Source organism: Antechinus flavipes, chromosome 1 (assembly GCF_016432865.1).
Source record: "Antechinus flavipes isolate AdamAnt ecotype Samford, QLD, Australia chromosome 1, AdamAnt_v2, whole genome shotgun sequence".
NCBI classification, from domain to species: Eukaryota; Metazoa; Chordata; class Mammalia; order Dasyuromorphia; family Dasyuridae; genus Antechinus; species Antechinus flavipes.
In genome coordinates, this window is record NC_067398.1 from 204487391 (window position 1) to 204508863 (window position 21473).

The window sequence follows — 21473 nt, forward strand, 5'->3', positions numbered from 1 at the left end:
ACTCCACTTCTCCATTGTAAAAACTTTTTCTTGTCTTTTATAACATTGCATCTGCCCTTTACCTTTTTTCCTAGTACATTCCTCTCCCATTCCTTAATTTAATTTTTTAGATATTATTCCTTCATGTTCAACTCACATCTGTCTATCTACACTCTTTCTTTGTGCCATAACAATAAAAAAGTTCATATGAGTTACAAGTATCATGTTCCCATGGAGGAAAGTAAACAAGGTAAATGTCCACGCCAATTACAGGTTGGGTGGTTTCTCAAGATCTTCCCATCCTAGTAGACACAAACCTGTTTTTACTGAGCTTCTAAGTTGTCTTTGGTGTCTCTGGGCTGAGATGTTTAGAAACTTCAAATACTATTTTTAACTCAGATTCCCCAACAAATGTTACTACTTGGCTAGGATGGAGTGGACTGGAGCTGCACCTGCAGCTTCACACTGGACCCCTGGTACCAGAGACTTTTCCTGCTGACATTATAAGTTATATTTGACTTGAAAATGTTCTATTCTGTCTTTTTGTGGGTTTTAATGCTCTAAATTTATTTAGATTAATAAGGGAATTTGCAGGGGTTTGGGGAAGAATGAGTCTCTACCTTTATTGTATCATCTGAGCTCTACCTCTGCTTTCATTATTAAGCAGAAGTGTTAAAAATCAGGAAAATTTCCTCCTGTTTTAATATATTTTCTCATTTATTTTAAAATAATATTTTATGAATATGTTTTTAAAAATCCCATCTCAATAATGCTTTTTAAAAGTACTCTCACCTATAATAGCAGCAACAGTCTTTTTTTTTTTTTTTTAACTTTTTATTGACAAAACACATGCCAGGGTAATGTTTTACAACATTGTCCCTTGCACTCACTTCTGTTCTGATTTTTCCCCTCCCTCCCTCCACCCTCTCCCCCAGATGGCAAGCAGTCCTATACATGTTAAATAGGTTACAGTATATCCTAAATACAATATATGTGTACAGAAGTGAACAGTTCTCTTATTGTACAGGGAGAATTGGATTCAGAAGGTATAAATAACCCGGGAAGAAAAACAAAAATGCAAGCAGTTTATAATCATTCCCCAGTGTTCTTTCTTTGGGTGTAGCTACTTCTGTCCATCCTTGATCAATTGAAACTGAATTAGATCTCTTTATTGAAGAGATCCACTTCCATCAGAATACATCCTCATACAGTATCGTCTTTGAGGGATATAATGATCTCCTGGTTCTGCTCATTTCACTCAGCATCAGTTCATGGAAGTCTCACCAGTCCTCTCTGTATTCATCCTGCTGGTCATTTCTTACAAAACAATAATATTCCATAACGTTCATATACCACAATTTACTCAACCATTCTCCAATTGATGGGCATCCATTCATTTTCCAGCTTCTAGCCACTACAAACAGGGCTGCCACAAACATTTTGGCACATACAGGTCCCTTTCCCTTCTTTAGTATCTCTTTGGGGTATAAGCCCAGTAGAAACACTGCTGGGTCAAAGGGTATGCACCGTTTGATAACTTTTTGAGTATAGTTCCAAATTGCTCTCCAGAATGGCTGGATGTGTTCACAATTCCACCAACAACGTATCAGTGTCCCTGTTTTCCCACATCCCCTCCAACATTATGCATTATCTTTTCCTGTCATTCTAGCCAATCTGACAGGTGTGTAGTGGTATCTCAGAGTTGTCTTAATTTGCAATTCTCTGATTAATAATGATTTGGAGCATATTTTCATATGGCTACAAATAGTTTTAATTTCATCTGAGAATTGTCTGTTCATAGCCTTTGACCATTTATTGATTGGAGAATGGCTTGATTTCTTATAAATTAGAGTCAATTCTCTCTATATTTTGAAAATGAGGCCTTTATCAGAACCTTTGGCTGTAAAAATGTTTTCCGAGTTTGTTGTTTCCCTTCTAATCTTGTCTGCATTTGTTTTGTTTGTAAAACAACTTTTCAATTTGATATAATCAAAATTGTCTATTTTGTGGTCAATGGTAATCTCTAGTGCTTCTTTTGTCATAAATTCCTTTCTCTTCCACAGGTCTGAGAGGTAAACTATCCTATGCTCTTTCAAACTATTTATAATCTCATTCTTTATGCCTAGGTCATGAACCCATTTTGACTTTATCTTGGTGTACAGTGTTAAGTGTGGGTCAATGCCTAGTTTCTGCCATACTAATTTCCAATTTTCTCAGAAATTTTTTTCAAATAATGCATTCTTATCCCCAAACCTGGGGTTTTGGGGTTTGTCAAACATTAGATTATTAAAGTTATTGGCTGTTTTGTCCTTTGAACCTAACCTATTCCATTGATCAACTAGTCTATTTCTTAGCCAATACCAGATGATTTAAGTAACTGCTGCTTTATAATTTAATTTTAGATCTGGTACAGCTAGGCCACCTTCATTTGATTTTTTTTTTTTCATTAATTCCCTTGAAATTCTTGACCTTTTGTTTTTCCATGTGAACTTTGTTGTTATTTTTTCTAGGTCATCAAAATAGTTTTCTGGGAGTCTGATTGGTATAGCACTAAATAAGTAGATTAATTTAGGTAGTATTGTCATCTTTATTATATTTGCTCTCCCAATCCAAGAGCATTTAATATTTTTCCAGTTGGTTAGATCAGACTAAATTTGTGTGGAAAGTGTTTTGTAGTTTTGCTCATAAAGTTTCTGATTTTCTCTTGGCAGATAGATTCCTAAATATTTTATACAATCAATAGTTATGTAAATGGAATTTCTCTTTGTAACTCTAACTGTTGGGTTTTGTTAATGATATATAAGAATGCTGATGACTTATGTGGGTTTATTTTGTATTCTGCAACTTTGCTGAAGGTGTGGATTGTTTCTAATAACTTTTTAGTAGAGTCTCTGGGGTTCTCTAAGTATACCATCATATCATCGCATGGTTTCCTCATTGCCTATTATTATTCTTTTAATTTCTTTCTCAACTCTTATTGCCAAAGCTAGCATCTCTAATAAAGTATTAAATAATAATGGTGATAGTGGGCAACCTTGTTTCACTCCTGATTTTATTGGGAATGGTTGGAGTTTGTCCCCATTACATATGATGGTTACTGCTGGTTTTAAGTAGATGCTACTGATTATTTTAAGGAAAGTTCCATTTACTCCTATACTCTCAAGAGTTTTTAATAGGAATGGATGTTGGATTTTATCAAATGCTTTTTCTGCATCTATTGAGACAATCATAGGATTTTTGTTAATTTGATTATTAATATGGCCAATTGTACTGATAGTTTTCCTAATATTGAACCAGCTCTGCATTCTTGGTATATATCCTACTTGATCGTGGTGTATTATCCTGGGGATGACTTTCTGTAGCCTTTTTGCTTAATATCTTATTTAGGATTTTTGCATCAATATTCATTATGGAGATTGGTCTATAATTTTCTTTCTGTGTTTTCAACCTACCTGGTTTAGGTATCAGTACCTTGTCTGTGTCATAAAAGAAATTTGGTAGGATTCCTTCATTCCCTATTTTTCCAAATAGTTTATAAAGCATTGGGGCTAATTGCTCTTTGAATGTTTGGTAGAATTCACATGTAAATCCATCTAGTCCTGGGGATTTTTTTTTTTTTTTTTAGGGAGTTGATTAATAACATGTTCTATATCTTTTTCTAAAATGGGACTATTTAAGCAATTTACTTCCTCCTCTGATAATCTGATAAAAATTCTCTCTTTTCATTTTTAAAACTACTAATTTGATTTTCCTCTCTCCTTTTTCTAATCAGATTTACCAAAGATTTATCAATTTTATTGTTTTTTTCATAAAACCAACTCTTGGTTTTATTTATTAGTTCAATTGTTTTTTTTTTACTTTCTATTTTATTAATTTCTCCTTTTAATTTTAGAATTTCAAGTTTAGTAATTGATTGGGGGTTTTTAATTTGGTCTTTTTCTAGCTTTTTAAGTTGTAGACAAATTTATTGATATTCTCTTTCTCTATTTTATTCAAGTAAGCCTCTAAGGATATAAAATTTCCCCTTATTACCACTTTGGCTGCATCCCATAAATTTTGGTAAGATGTCTCACTGTTGTCATTATCTTGAGTGAAATTATTAATTGTGTCTATAATTTGCTGTTTCACCCAATCATTCTTTAAGATGAGATTATTTAGTTTCCAATTACTTTTGGTCTATTTACACCTAACTTTTTGTTGAATGTAGTTTTTTATTGCATTGTGATCTGAAAAGAAAGCATTTACTATTTCTCCCTTCCTGCATTTAATTTTAAGGTCTTTATGTACTAATAGATGATCAATTGTTGTGTAGGTTCCATGAACTGCTGAGAAGAAAGTATACTCCTTTCTGTCACCATTCAGATTTCTCCAGAGATCTATCATGCCTATTTTTTTCTAATATTCTATTTACCGCTTTAATTTCTTTCTTATTTGTTTTGTGATTTGATTTATCTAAATCTGAGAGTGCAAGATTGAGATCTCCCACTATTATCGTTTTGCTGTCTATTTCTTCTCGCAACTCTCTTAACTTCTCCTTTAGGAAGGTAGATGCTCTACCACTTGGTGCATATATGTTTAATACAGATATTGCTTCATTGTCTATAGTACCCTTTAGAAAGATACAGTTTCCTCCCTTATCTCTTTTAATTAGATCAATTTTTGCTTTTGCTTGATCTGAGATAAGGATGGCTACCCCTGTTTTTTTGACTTCACCTGAAGTATAATAGATTCTGCTCCAGCCTTTTATCTGTACTCTGTATGTATCTCCCTGTTTTAAATGTGTTTCCTGTAAACAACATATTGTAGGGTTCTGACTTTTGATCCAGTCTGCCATCAACCTCCTCTTTATGGGAGATTTCATCCCATTCACATTTATGATTAAAATGACTAATTCTGTATTTCCTGCCATCCTAATATCCCCAGATTATGCTTTTCCTTTTCTTGCCCTCCTTCCCTCCTTCCCTAGTATTAACTTATTGATCCCATTTGTGTCACACAGCTCTCCCTCTTTAGTATAGCTCTTCCCCTTTCTTGCACCCTTCTCTTATTACTCTTTTTCCTTTTCCCTTTTCCTCTCCCACTTTTTAATGACGTGAGAAAAGATTCTCTGTAAAACAAATGTCAATTATTTCCTCTTTGAGCCACATCTGATGATAGTAGGATTCACACAATGTTCCTCCCCCTTTCTAAGTTCCCTCAGATATGATAGTTTTCCTTTTCCTCATCATCGCATGTAGTTTTCCTCTTTTATCTCCCCTTTTCCCTTTTTCTGACACTATCCCCTTTCCATTTCTACTTCCCTTTTTTATGTTATGTCAGTAGAATCAAATTTTACATATGTTTTTTATGTATATCCACAACAGAAATACAGTTCTCAAGAGTTCCTTTTACCTTTTTCTACTTCTCTTGAGTCCTGTTGCTGGAGATCAAATTTTTTGTTTAAGTCTGGTTTTTTCCTTAGAAACAAATGGAATTCCTCTATTTCACTAAATGTTTATCTTCTTCCATGGAAAAAAAATACTTAGCTTAGCTGGGTAGTTTATTCTTGGCTACATTCCAAGCTCTTTTGCCTTTCAGTATATCTGCTTCCAGGGCCTTCAGTCCTTTAATGTTGAGGCAGCCAGATCTTGTGTGACCCTTATTGTAGTATCTCGGTATTTGACCTGTTTTTTCCTGGCTTCTTGTAAAATTTTTTCTTTAGTCTGAAAATTCTTAAATTTGGCCATAATATTCCTCGGAGTCTTTATTTTAGTGTCTTTTTCAGAAGGTGCTTGATGAATTCTTTCTATGCCTTTTTTACCTTCTGGTTCTATTACTTCTGGGCAGTTCTCTTTGATGATTTCCTGTAAAATAGTATCTAGGCTCTTTTTTTTAATCATAATTTTCGAGTAGTCCAATAATCCTCAGGTTATCTCTCCTAGATCTAATTATCTATTTTCCAGGTCTGTTGTTTTTCCAAGTAAATATTTGACTTTTTCCCCCAATCTTTCATTTTTTTTTGGTTTTGCTTAACTGATTCTTGATGTCTCAATGAATCAGTCATTTCTATTTGTTCAGTTCTGATTTTTAGTGAGTTATTTTCTTCATTAGATTTTTTTATTTCTTTTTGTATATGTCCAATTGAGTTGTTTTGCTCTAAGGAGTTTTTTTCCATTTCACTATTTTTTTTTTTAGTGAGTTATTTTCTTTTTTCCAATTCACAAATTCTCTTTCCCTGCACTTCTTGGAAGTTTTTTTAACTTTTCCAATTCACATTTCAGGAAGTTGTTTTTCTTTTTCCACTTTATCAATTTTTTTTTTTAGTGAGTTATATGTCTTTTCTATATTCTCTTGAATAGCTTCTCTTTCTTTTCCCCATTTTTCTTCTAGTTCTCTTTTAAGGTGTTTAATAGTCCCTTCTAGGAGAGCTTTTTGTATTAGGGACCAACAATTGTCTGGAGACTGTCTGCTATTAGTTTCTTCAAGGTTGAAAAGTTGTTCTCTTTCTGTATAGAAACTATCAATCTTTCTTTTGAATTTTTTTACTCATTTTGTTAAAGCCTGTAGGGTCTGCCTTCAGAACCAGGAGGTTTCCAACTTCCTCTGCAGAGCAGTGAAAGGTGTATGGATGGGTAGCTGTCCTGCCAGCTAGCTACAAAAAGCAGTATGGTACTGGAGTGCTCTGGGAAAGAGTTCCCCACTGGGAAGTAACTCAAGCCTTCAGGGCTGAGCTGGGAAAGTGCCCTGCAAAGAAGCCCAGCTGTGTGAGATAACGACTACCCTGGGGCTAGATGCTGAGCAGTAAGAGTTTCACTACCCCAAGCCAAACCCTGCCCTGGGGCTGTGGGTATTAGCAGTTGAGCAGTGAATGGATTTGCAAGGACTGGAAGTGTCTGCCCAGGAAGCAGAGTCTGCTGGGGAATTTCTATTGCCCCAGGCTGAGCCCTATACTGTGCCGATTAGAGGCTGCCTGGGGCTGTGCTCCTGTGCTGTGCAGATTTGTTACTGTCCCCGCAAAAGCCCAGAACTGCAGGATGTGGCTGCAGGGCTGTGTTAAAGTCTGCCTGAGTCACTTCCGGGTTTGAGTGGTTACAGCTAGATCTGGTTAGGTTCTGGCATTTTTTTAGAGTACCCTCTGTTTTAGGCTTTAATTTCTCTGCCAGTTTACTGCTTTGTAATCAAGACAGAGCAGTCAACCTATAGCAGAGTCATCTCTATAACTTCTCTAGCCACAGAGATTACTCCTGCCCCTGGTTTTCTCTGGACGCTAGTCTCTTGCTGTCTGTGCTAGTCTGTTCCTGGCCCCTCAGGACAAACCTTTCCTGGTGATCTTCCTGATTGACTTCAGCTGGTAAATTGTAGTGCTTCTAATCTTCATGAATTTAAGCAGTGAAGAGCTATTTTTGAGGCTGAATTAAATAGTTGATTATGAGGGGAATGAGAGGAGCTTAAAAAGTCATTTGTGCCCTCTCTGCCATCTTGGCTCCAACCTGATACAGTCTTTTAAACTAAATCTTATTATATATTGACCAACTCTGAATTCCTAATTTTCCTCTGAAGAGGAAAAGGTTATATTTCAAAATCAGTCATCTAGATCATTTAATAATCATTTCATTTGATGATATTTTCATATTTTCTACAATTATTTTAATAACAATAGTGTATGTTGATGTTGACATACCATTTTAAGTTTTTTGAAGTATCAAATCTCATTTCATTTGACTTTAAAATAATCCTACAAGTTATTTGCTACAGCTACTTTCTATTGGGTTTTGTTTTGTTTGTATATTGAATATCCATTTGGAACTTACTGTGGTAAGGTAAATGGTGCTTGTCAAAGCCTTTTTTTTTCTTCCAAGCTACTTTCCAATTCATGCAGAAATTCTTTTCAAATAAGAGTTTATCCCAATTAGGCTATGCTAGTAACACTCATATTTCTTCATTTTCAATATGGAGTAGTTAATAATTTGAATTTCTATTGTGCTAGCTCTTCCAGATACTTTTAATGATGAGTGACTTAAAAGTGTAGTTAGAGATCATTTTATAATAAATTTCTCTTATTCCTAATTTAAAAAGAAAATTTATTTATCTTAGGCTGTAATTTCTTTTTAAGTTGAAAGGAAAATTGTTATTATTAATCTTCATAACTAAAATAATAGCACAAACCATCAACATTCATCCAATTGCTCAAATTTCCCTTCATTTCTTCCAAGAGTGTTCTGTACTTATATTTCCTGAGTATGTCTATATAGATTAACTCCTAAGCATTTTATTATTATTATACTTATTGTGGTAATTTTGAATAGAATTTTTCTTTATAGTATCACTTTCTTAGTCTCATTAGCATTGCATGGAAATAATGATTTTAATATTCTAATTTTATAAACCCTGCTTGACTAGTTATTAATTACTTCTACTGATAATAAAAAAAGCATTTATATAGGAATTAAAAGATTTAAAATGACTTTTTATATATTGTCTTATGTGAAGCTTACAACAGTCCTCTAAATAGATAAAACAATTCTCCCATTTGTTAAAAAAAGAACAGACACTGGGTTGCAGAAGGTTACAGGACAATTAAAGCATCAGCAACAAAATTAGAACCTTTGTCTTCTCCACAAGTCCTTTGGTCTATTCTTTACTTTTTCTCTGAATTAATTCTTTCAGGCTTCCTAAATAAATATTGATATTGTCATTAAATAGGAGTAATTTTGCTTTTCTGCTTTCATTATTTTTAACACTTTATCAGACACGCACGCACACACACACACACACACACACACACACTAACTGATAGAGTAAGGATTTCTTCTGTACTATGTCAAGTAATAATGAGGAGAGGGGTTCTTTTTTATTTTTAAAACATTATTCCTTATTAGTTATGATGTGAAAAAAATCAGAACAAATGAGAAAACAAAAAACAAAAAAGAAAGGTGAAAATAGCATGCCTTAATCTGCATTAGTCTCTTCAATTCTTTCACTGGATGTGGATGGCATTTTTCATCCCAAGTCTATTGGAATTATTTTGGATCATTGTATAACTGAGAAGAGCTAAATCTGTCATATTTGATCATGACAAAATCTTATTTTTACTGTGAATTATATTATCCTGGTTTTGTTCATTTCATTCAGTATCAGTTCTTTCCAGGCTTTTCTGAAATCAGCCTTCTCATCATTTCTTATATAACAATAATATTTCATGCAATCATATACCATAGCTTATTCAACATTCCCCAATTGATGGGCATTCACTCAATTTCCTTGACACTACAAAGAGAGTTGCTAGAAATATTTTTGCATATGTGAGTCTTTTTCTCTCTTTTACAAACTTTGGAAAACTTTTAGAAACTCTTTGGAATACAGCCCCAGTAGTGGCATTGCTGGATCAAAGAATATACAATGTTTTGTAGTCCTTTGGGTATAATTCCAAAATGAAGCATTCTCCTATTAGTCCAAAATTCAGTTTAAAATATTTTCAGTTTTACTATTATAAATATTGATAGCTTCCTAATTTTAGGTTTAGATTTTGGATCATAGCATTTGAAATCTGTTTCAGAATTAATGGATTAATTGAATTCCTACCACTGACTTTTATGTCTCTATTCTTTGCCTTTCAATAAAGAGGGTGAGTGGTAAGGATAAAAATAGTCAATACTTTATATGCCATTAAAATTGATCATAAATATTTTGAACCTATGTAAATTGATCAGTGATTATATTAATTATGTAGACCAGGTTTATAACTAATCCAAAAAAAAAACAGTTAAGAATTAGTAGTTTCTTGATTTAAAAAAAAAGATACGATTTATTTGGGACAAAAATTGGTTTTAGTCACACTATAACTAGAATACATAGCCTGTCCAAGTTGGCAGGAACATTAGGAATCATCTAGTGCAATTCTTTCATTTTAATAGAGGAAAAAAAAAAAACTTGTATCTAAATTGGGAAAGTGATTTGCCCAACATCATCCAGGCAATAAGTGGCTAAATTGGGAAAAGATTTCAGTTCTCCTGAATTGAATCAATCAATCAGTCAAACAATAAACATTTATTAGAGAAATCTAGCCTTTTTTCAACTGTGACATATTGACTCTACTATATTCAGGAGCTTAATGGATAAGATATAAACTCAACAGATTGGGATAATTTTTCATATTGAATTATGTATATTCAGTGACATCAGCCCTTCAGTTCATTTCATTAAACTATCTAGATATGAGCTCTTTGTAACTAGTTAAACATAACTTGTCAGGGTAATGCTGCTATTTCAATTTAAAACCTATTATCTATAGCCTTCTGGAATCCACTGATTAAATCACTTGATTAATGCATTCACCTACACATAGTTTATGGCATGCCTTTCTTCAGCATTCTGTACAACTGCCTGATGGAAGCTGGTTGACCTTGAGTTTCCAAGTCATCATAAGAATTGAACCTAAGATAAATTTAGACTCAATTCTATTAATGATACAAAAGTTTCTTGTGCACTTGGCAAATAACAAGTACTTATTCATTGTTGTATTTGATTTACTTTGGAAATAGCCTTGAAGAATCTAATTTAAAAAATATATTTTTCATTGTTCATGTATTAAAACATTCTTTGTTTTATAATAACCAAAGTAAAGTCACTGGGTAATAGATGTCAGCATCTTTAAAATATAATTTGTATTCAATTGATACATGAATTATTGTTTTAAATATAAGAGTAGTATATCATAGAAAATCATTGAGAAATATCTTTTTCAAGTTTAAGTTTGTTAGTTTTCTCTTTCATTGGACAAAACATCTCATCAGCACTTTAAAAGTATTATGGAACACAGTTCATAATAATATACTCCTAAATATTTGATATGAACCTTTTTCTATCACATATTTTATTTGGAAATAGAAAAATACTTATATTTCAAAATCAGTCTTGCAGTTAGTGTGTTGCCAATTTTTATTCTTCTTCAGTTGGCAAACATAAGACCCAGATGCTAAACACTGGAAGATATTTCTTCCAATAGCAGCATCTGGCATGTTGGCAGGCTCCATAAGCAATTTTGTTTTACAGCTTTAAAACTGCTTCTGGGTCTATTACATGGTTAATCTGATGGGCTGTCTGGGCTGCTTTGTCCCCCTGGATGCCATATGCCAACAGCTCGTGATGCAATGAACTGTTTGCCCATTAGGTTTGCAGTAAAGAACATACATAAAAAATAAATAAATAAACAAAGCCTGCAAAATATGTGTTAACTTCTATTCACTCATAAGGATACAGGTGACAAGTAGCCATCTAAAACAATGCTATTTTTTTTTTCAGAAAACATCAAAGTATATCAGGAAACACAGAGGCACTAAAAAGACTAGGATATTCATTAGGATATCCTCAGTTAGACCTTTATGTAAGTTTTCCTCCCCTTCTACTAACAAGAAGAGTATGAGCAAAGAGGTAGGAGAATACATATTTAAGTTTCAGAAAGTATTTCTAAGTGAATTCTATTAAAAATGGAAAAGGATTGTATGGATTGACTCCCTAAAGTCAAGTTTAAAATCATACACATGCTTGCCCACACAAACAAAGCAACTACAACAATAACAACAGCAAAAAATCCTGTTGGCCTGGGAGCAGTGTAGGAAGCTAATGCAAAAATAATGTTAAAAGTAAATTTCTTAAACAAAAATAGCTAACTGGAATAATTAATGGAGATGAATACTCACTTTATTACTTGATATGACTGGATGGATTTCTCCTGAGTCACTCATCATACTACAATAACCCGATGCCTTAGATATATTACTGACTCTGATCTTAGGGAATAACCTATCAATAGATTAATTTATTTTTTCTCCCATTTCACTATGTAAACTAAAATCAAGGATCTTCCATATTGTCCTTACTAGGAAGTTTTAGTATGACAAACAGGGAAACTAGGTTGATAGAGATTTTATTATTTTTTTGTTTACAAAATTTTAAATGTTAATAAGACAGAGAGAACAGCATGAGATTATAGTTTAGATATTCTCATAGGAATGGTTCCTAGGGGAAAATTGGAGTGGAAAGAAAAATAATTTCAAGTACATTTTCTTATTTCACCTTTAAATATGAGCATATTATTCCAGCCGAAATTGCATCAATGTCCCAGTTTTCCTGCATCCCCTCCAACATTCTCATTATCTTTTCCTGTCATCTTAGTCAATCTGACAGGAACGTAGTGGTATCTCAGAGTTGTCTTAATTTGAATTGTCTGATCAATAGTGATTTGGAACACACTTTCATGTGAGTAGAAATAGTTTAATGGCATTTGATAAAATCCAACATCCATTCCTAATAAAAACACTTGAGAGCATAGGAATAAATGGACTTTTCCTTAAAATAGTAAGGAGCATATATTTAAAACCATCAGTAAGCATCATATGCAATGGGGAAAAACTGGCACCTTTCCCAGTAAGATCTGGAGTGAAGCAAGGTTGCCCACTATCACCATTATTATTCAATATCATATTAGAAACACTAAGCCTCTGCAATAAGAGTTGAGAAAGATATTAAAGGAATTAGAGAAGGCAATGAGGAAACCAAACTATCACTCTTTGCAGATGATATGATGGTATACCTAGAGAACCCCAGAGATTCTACTAAAAAGCTATTAGAAATAATTCATAATTTTAGCAAAGTAGCTGGATACAAAATAAATCCCATAAATCCTCAGCATTTTTATACACTACCAACAAAATCCAACAGCAAGAGATACAAAGAGAAATTCCATTCAGAATAACTGTTGATAGCATAAAATATTTGGGAATCTATCTACCAAAGGAAAGTCAGGAATTATATGAGCAAAATTACAAAAAAGTTTCCACACAAATAAAGTCAGACTTAAATAATTGGAAAAATATTAAGTGCTCTTGGATAGGCCGAGCGAATATAATAAAGATGACAATACTCCCTAAATTAATCTATTTATTTAGTGCTATACCAATCAGACTTCCAAGAAAATATTTTAATGATCTAGAAAAAATGACAACAAAATTCATATGGAACAATAGAAAGTCGAGAATCTCAAGGGAATTAATGAAAAAAAAAATCAAATGAAGGCAGCCTAACTGTACCTGATCTAAAATTATATTATAAAGCAGCAGTCACCAAAACCATTTGGTATTGGCTAAGAAATAGATTAGTTGATCAGTGGAAAAGGTTAGGTTCACAAGACAGAATAGTCAACCATAGCAATCTAGTGTTTGACAAACCCAAAGATCTTAACTTTTGGGATAAGAATTCATTATTTGATAAAAACTGCTGGGATAACTGGAAATTAATATGGCAGAAATTAATCATGGACCCACACTTAACACCATATACCAAGATAAGATCAAAATGGGTCCATAACCTAGGCATAAAGAATGAGATTATAAATAAATTAGAGGAACATATGGTAGTTTATCTCTCAGACTTGTGGAGGAGAAAGAAATTTGTGACCAAAGATGAACTAGAGACCATTACTGATCACAAAATAGAAAATTTTGATTACATCAAATTAAAAAGCCTTTGTACAAATAAAACTAATGCAAACAAGATTCGAAGGGAAGCAATAAACTGGGAAAACATCTTCACAGTTAAAGGTTCTGATAAAGGCCTCATTTCCAAAATACGTAGAGCACTGACTCTAATTTATAAGAAATCAAGCCATTCTCCAATTGATAAATGTTCAAAGGATATGAACAGACAATTTTCAGATGATGAAATTGAAACTATTACCACTCATATGAAAGAGTGTTCCAAATCATTATTGATCAGAGAAATGCAAATTAAGACCCTTTGATACAGCAGTCTTTCTATTGGGCTTATATCATAAAGAGATATTAAAGAAGGGAAAGGGATCTGTATGTGCCAAAATGTTTGTGGCAGCCCTGTTTGTAGTGGCTAGAAACTGGAAATTGAATGGATGCCCATCAATTGGAGAATGGCTGGGTAAATTGTGGTATATGAATGTTATGGAATATTATTGTTCTGTAAGAAATTACCAGCAGGATGAATATAGAGAGACTTGGAGAGACCTACATGAACTGATGCTAAGTGAAATGAGCAGAACCTCGAGGTCATTATACACTTTGACAATGATATTGTATGAGGATGTATTCTGATGGAAGTGGACTTCTTTGACAAAGAGACCTAACTGAGTTTCAATTGATAAATGCTGAACAGAAGCAGCTACACCCAAAGAAAGAATACTGGGAAACGAATGTGAACTATCTGCATCTTTGTTTTTCTTCCCGAGTTATTTTTACCTTCTGAATCCAATTCTCCCTGTGCAGCGGGAGAACTGTTTGGTTCTGCAAACATATATTGTATCTAGGATATACTGCAACATATCTAACATATATAGGACTGCTTGCCATCTGGGGGAGGGGAAAAATCGGAACAGAAATAGTGCAAGGGATAATGTTGTAAAAAAAATTACCCTGGAATGGCTTCTTTCAATATAAAGTTATTATTAAATAAAATAAAAAAATAAAAATATACACATATGTTGTATTTAAGATATACTTTAACATGTTTAACATGCATGAGACTGCCTGCCATCTAGAGTAGGGGGTAGAGGGAAGGAAGGGAAAAGTTGCAACAGAAGTGATTGCAAGGGACAATGTTAAAAAAAAAAATTGACCATGCATATGTTCTTTCAATAAAAATCTATTTAAAAATCTTACTTTTGTGTTATAATTATTATATATTTTCACAGTTATTCCTCAGTGCTGTTCTTCATGCTGTTAGAAATACATGTTTTCATTATTACTTTTATTTCTGATTTATTTGTGTTCTCATCTTACTTATTTGCTATTTAATGAATGTGATTTCCTTTGTTTTTAAAAACAATATTTAAAACTATGAACTTTCAAAAATTCATTCCTTTCAAAATAAGTCTTTCAAAAATAAGTTTAGTTTTCATTATCATTTCAATAATTCTTTCCTCTTCTAGCATATCATCATTCCTATTTATCACCCCCTGATTTTTGTTGTTGTTATTGTTGTTGACTTTAGGTTTATTTATTTTGCATTCTCTGTTTTTTTTTTAAAGTGTATTCAATTCCTTAAACTTTTTTCTATTTTACTAATCTATATTTGTAAAGATAGGATTTTTTTTTCATGAGGACTGCTATCACCGAATACCAGAAATTTAGATACATTGCTACCTCTTATCATTTCATTTTACATAGTTATTTCTATGATTTATTCTTTGGCTCTCTAATTGTGGAATTTTTTTTTGTTTGTTTTGTATGCATTTGGGACTGAATTTTTTTGTTTCTGATCAATGAACCAATTTTCATTCTTATTGAATTAGAGTAGATCAAGGACATATTAATTCTGCTTTTTATCATTTCTTTCCAATATCCTTTTATATTATCAATTTTGGCCAAAGTTCCATGTAGTATAGAAAAATATGTATATTGTTTTGCAGTTCCTTTTAGAAGATAACCATGAATCTTTAATTCTAGTTTCTCCAAAATTTGTCCAGTTCCATATTTTTCAGGTTTGTTTATCATTCTGTTAGACTTGGTTAAAACTGATGGTCGTATATTGAAGATTCTTGTAATAGTAGCTTATTCTTTAAGTTTTATAGAAGCTCAGATAATGTTTTCTTAATAAATTTAGAGGCTACAGAATTTGGAACATCTAAGTTTGTTACTAATATTCATAATTTTTCTATAGTTCCTTTCCAGATAGATCCCCTTTAGAAACCCACTCTAATAAATTGCTGCTCAGAACATATTCCATTCCCTACTCATTTTTTGTTCTTTTTTTGTTTTGTTTTTAGTGGGTGCAGAATGCCATTTCTTTTCTTGATTTTCTTGATGACTCACAAAACTTGCTGATTCTAAATTGCATTAATAAGTTTACCTATGATTTTGTTTGTAGCCAGAGCCAAGATGGCAGAGATAAGTGAGGAAGTTGCCTAAGCTCTCCCCAATTTCCTCAGAAACAACATTAAATTAACCCTGTAATCAGATTCTAGAGAATCTACCAAAAGATTGAATGAAACAATTTCCCAGCTTAAGATGACTTAGAAGGACTTAAGGAAAGTTATGTTTCACTTGACTAAAATGGGGACACATCATAGTCCTGATGGTGTCCAGTTATACCAACAGAAGGCTCTTAGCTGTAGTGCAGATAAGCCACCAAGATCTCTAAGTCCTGACTTAGCAGGCCAGCTGTTAGACTTCTAGCAGGAGGCAAATTGCCAGCCCTAGAAATCAGGCAACTACGGTACAACTAGGCCATACTACTCCAGCTTAGTGAGTAGAGGTCTCAGCTCACAAAGTCAGTATCCAGGTCTCTAGTCCAAAGCACAAGAAACTTAGCACATGCCTTTGTGCCTCAGGAGCAGAACTCAACTTTAAAAACCATGGAAGTGCAAGGGTTTAGAAAACCCTTTATCATAGATAAAATTCTTATGGGGGCAGGAAAGATCAAAACAGAAACCCAGAAGAAAACATCATCAAAATATCTACATGAAAAACCTCAAAGAGAAATAAAAATCGATATCAAGCAAAAACCCTTTTTGAAGGAGCTAAAAAAAGAATTTAAAAAATCAAATAAGTTAGATAGGAAAAATGGCAAAAGAAGTGAGAAGTATGCAAGAAAGAGGCAAAAGCATGGGAAAAGGACAAAAATTGACTGAAGAATAATTACTTAAAAAATACATTGTATAAATGGGGAACAATAAATTGAAGAACAACTTCTTTAAAAGTAGAATGGAGACAGAGAGAGCAAAGATGGTAGAGAGAAATCAGGACATTTCCTGAGCTCTCCCCAGCTTCCCTCAGATTAAAAAATTAACATCAATTCTCTGAACTGATTTTGGAATGTTAGAACCCACAAACATTCAAAATGTTATAATATTTCAGGTTAAGATATCTTGCAAGGACTTCAAGGAAAAGTTTGTTTTCCCAAGCATATTGGGAAAATCTACCAGGACACTCTTAGCCAAAGTACATCAGCATTGGCCTCTCTATTCTGCTTCAAAGGACCAGTGGATCTGCAGACCAGATATGCAAGCACAAAAACAAATTGTGGGACCCTGAAAACCATCATAATAGATCAGACTACAATAGGCCAACCCACTTCAGCAGACAGTCAGTAAGAGGCCTCTGTTCCCCTGGAAGAAAAAAAAAGTACAATTTCTACTTTGCCCTAGGAACAGAGCTCAAGTTTTGGAAATTAGCAAAACACCAAAAAGTCCTTACCATAAACAGCCACTATTTTGACAGGGAAGATGAGAACACAAAACTAGAAGAGGAAAGCAATGGCAAAATGCCTACATGTGAAGACTCGAAAGGGCATATAAAGTGTTCTAAACTCAAAAGGCTCTCATGTGTTGGAATCCTTACTAACTGCTAACTAATTAGAGTTGATATAATCTTACAAGAAGATTTTGGCCAGAACCTGAAACAAGGTACTAAGTAGGACTAATTAATACAAGGCTTGTATTTACACCTTTACTCATTGGAGTTCACAAGTATGCCAGCTTCACAAAGTAAACTTTGTACCTTTATGAGTTCACACCTCCCTTGAAGCTCTTTGGGCCAGAGAGCACTATGGGAGAAAACCCATAATCCCTCTCTCTCGTATCCCACAATTCCTCCCTCTTGGATAAAAGAAACAGACAGAGGCTCTCGGTCAGATTTCAGCGGAGTTACGCCAGAAGCCCTCTCTCCGAGGCAAGGCAAGGCAGAATATATTCCGCTTGGCTGGCTGGTGGCAGATGAAGAGTTTTCAAAGGATAAAGCTATGAGTGAGAGTTCAGTGGACAACCAGATTCATCTTCATCTCACACCACTGTAGTAGGTGGCTGGGCTCCTGCACGCCCCGCACTGAGACCAAGCTGGTCTGAAAGACTCACCAGAAAGCTAGCCGAGCCCCAAGAGAAGGAGACAAGAGATTCATTCCATCTCTGTGCTGGTTGGAGGCTGAAGAAAGCAGAGACAGAGGCTGAAGGACAGAACCTTTGGATTTGGAGGCATCCGGAGGGCTCTAAGCTAAACCGGCTGTGTTTTGAGAAGAACAAGAACTCCAACATTTGAACTCATAACACTCATGGAAGAGGTTAAAAAGGAACTTAAAAGAGAGAAAGAAGAAAAATGGGAAAAGAAATAAGAGCTATGCAGGAGAATTATGAAAGTTGGGTAGAGAAGCTAATAGTTTGGAAAAGAAAGCACAGAAATTGACTAAAGAACACAATTCCTTAAAAAATAAATTTGGCAAAATAGGAAAAATATACTGAAGAAAACAATTAAAAAATAGAATTGGTGAAATGGAAAAACAATTCAATGGGGGAAGGGGGACCTCCTTTAAAAGTACAGTTCCCAAATACAAAAAAGAGGTTAAAAAAAGCTGAGGAAAATAATTCCTTAAAAATTAGAATTGGACAAATGGAAGTTAATAACACTCTGAGACATCAAGAATCAATCAAAAAAGGAAAGAGACTGAAAAGAAGTAAAAAAAAAAAAAAAAACTAAACAAAACACTTAAATTACCTCATTGACCAAAACCAAACCAAAACAACAACAACCACAAACCTGACCTGAAAAATAGATTTAGGAAATAGATCAAGGAGAGATCATTTTAAGAATTATTAGACTACCTAAAAGTCATAATAAACAACTTTCAAGAAATTCTCAAGGGAAAACTGCTCAGATATACTGGAAACAGAAAATTAAATATTCATTGAAACAATCAACCAATCCTGAAAAAGATCCCCAAAATAAAAATAAAAAAATTCCCAGACATATTGGAGCAAATTCCAGAGCTATCAAATGAAAGAGAAAATCCTGCAAGCAACCACTGTGTGTGTGTGTGTGTGTGTGTGTGTGTGTGTGTGTGTGTGTGTATTTCAGCAATGTTAAACTATTTACATGGAAAGATAATACTTATAACTTTTGAGAACTATGTCTTTATTAGGGCAGTTAGAATGGATGTACATAGAGAGAGTAGTTATAAATTGACTTTGATGTGGTAATGTTTAAAAAGGCAGTAATAAAATAATGTACTAAATTGTACTAAAAGAAAAGGAAAAGGGAGGCAAAAAGTATAAAATACAACATGTAAAGGGAGGCACAAAAGACCTATTATAGTATAGGTAGGGAAACAAGGAAGGTGGGTGAGCATTCTTGAAAGTGCTTACCCTTATCATATTTTGCTAAAATAGGAAATAACATATATATATATATATATACATATATATATATATATATATTCGGTTGAGTATAGAAATTCATATTACTTTATAATGAAGAAGAAGGAAAAAGAAAAAAAGAAAAGGGATGGCAGCAGATAGAGTGAGGAAGTTGTGAGAAAGTGAGGATAGACAGTAAAAAGAAGAAAGAAAAGTATTTGAGATGAATTCTCTCATAAAACAGAAGTGGAAAACAGAGTAGATTAAAAAAAAACCATAATCCTACAATATATTGTTTACAAGAAACACATTTGAAACAGATAAACAGTAAAAATCAAGAGCTAAAGTAAAAGATATTTTGCTTCAGCTGAAAACAAAATAAAACAGGAATAACAATCCTGATCTCAGATAAAGCAAAAGCAAAAAAAAAAAAAAAAAAGACTAAAAAAGGTAAAGAAAGAAACTGCATCTTGCAGGTATCATAGAAACAGGTATGGTATCATAGAAAATGAAGTAATGTCAATACTAAACATATGTGCACCAAATGGCATAGCATCCAAATTCTTAGAGGGCAAGTTAAGTCAGTTTTAGGAAGAAATAGTAAAACTATACTAATGAGGAACCTCAAAGTTATCTTCTAAGAACTAGATAAATCAAAAAAAAAAAAAAATAACCAAGAAAGCATCAATTGGGGATTGGCTGAATAAGCTATGATATGTGCATGTAAGGAAGTATTATTGATCTATAAGGAATGATGATCAGGCTATTTTCAGAAAAACCTTGAAAGCCTTTCATCAACAGATGCTGAGTGAATTGAACAGAACCAGGAGAACATTATATATAGTAAGAATAAGATTCTGTGAAGATCTACTGTGATGGACCAAGTTCTTCTCAACAATACAGCAATTTCAATAGAATTATGATGAAAAATATCATCTACTTATAAAGAGAGAACTATGAAGAAAAATCAAAACATACTATTTTAAGATATTTTAGTCTTTCTCATATTTTTTTTTCTTTTTTGTTATCATTTTTCAGAAGATGACAAATATAGAAGTATATTTAACATGATTTCATATGTATAAGCTATGTCAGGTTGGTTACTATCTAGAGGGAGGTAAGGAAAGGAGTGGAAAATATTTGCAACTACAAGTCTTACAAAAATGAATGTTGAAAAGTATCTTTACATATAATTAGAAAAATAAAATAACATTGAGAAAAAATAAGAAAGAAATTAAGTAAGTGAAGGGAATTTTTGAAAAGTTAGATATGATAGATCTCTGGAGAAAATTTGAAAACAGAGAGAAAGATTTGTGTCTTATACTCAAAGGTACATGGCAACTACAGAATAATTAACCATGTATTAGGATATAAAAATTCCACAAATCAAAGGCAGAAAGGCAGAAATATTAAATGCATCTTTTTTCAGATCATGATGGTGTAAAATTTACTTCAATAAAGAGCCATGGAAAGATAAACTAAAAACTATTTGGAAACTAAACAATTTAATCCTAAAGAATCAATGAGTCAAAGAACAAATCATAGAGATAATCAATAATTTCATCCAAGAGAATGAAAATAAATACAAAACATACCAAAACTTATGCAATGAAATCAAAGCAGTTGTTTGGGGAACTTTTTATATCTCTAAAATTTTACATGAATAAAATAGAGAAAGAGAAAATCAATGAATTGGATATGAAATTTTAAAAGCTAGAAAAGAACAGATTAAAATGCCCAATTAAATACCAAATTAGAAATTCTGAAAATTGAAAAAGATTAATAAAATTAAAAGTCAGAAAACTACGAATCAATAAATATATTCTATGTCTTTTGATCCTTTAATGTAGAAGCTGCTAACTCATCAGTTATCCTGACTGTGGCTCCACTATACTTAAATTGCTTCTTTCTGAGTGCTTACAATATTTTCTCCTTGATATGGAAGTTCTGGAATTTGGCTATAATAGAGGAATTTTTATCTTAGGATATCTTTTAAGAAGTGATTAACCCCAATCATATTTTTGTTTCATATTTTTGTTTCATGCTTCTTGTCAATGATTATTAAAGGATTTTTGAAGAGAAAAAAAAGAAGTGATTAACCAATTCTTCCAATTTCTATTTTACTCTCCACTTCTAAAATATTGAGATAATTTTCTTTGATAATTTATTAATTTATTTTATTTAAAGAAATAAGAAAAAAGAAAACAGAAAAGGAAAACAAAACAAAATGAAATAAAACAAGAGAACATTGTCATGTGTCCAGCAGAACATGAAGGAGAAATCAAAATACATAACAAATACCAGTTCAAGAAAATATATATATAATATTAGTAGAAGAAACTGTATTCATGACTGTCCATCTTTTCTT

General features: G+C 32.9%; 1 pseudogene; it reads left to right on the forward strand.

The window, feature by feature from the left end:
• The first annotated feature begins 409 nt into the window (after positions 1-409).
• The window catches only part of LOC127544816 (selenocysteine insertion sequence-binding protein 2-like), a 96816-nt pseudogene continuing 75752 nt past the window's right edge, over positions 410-21473 (forward strand).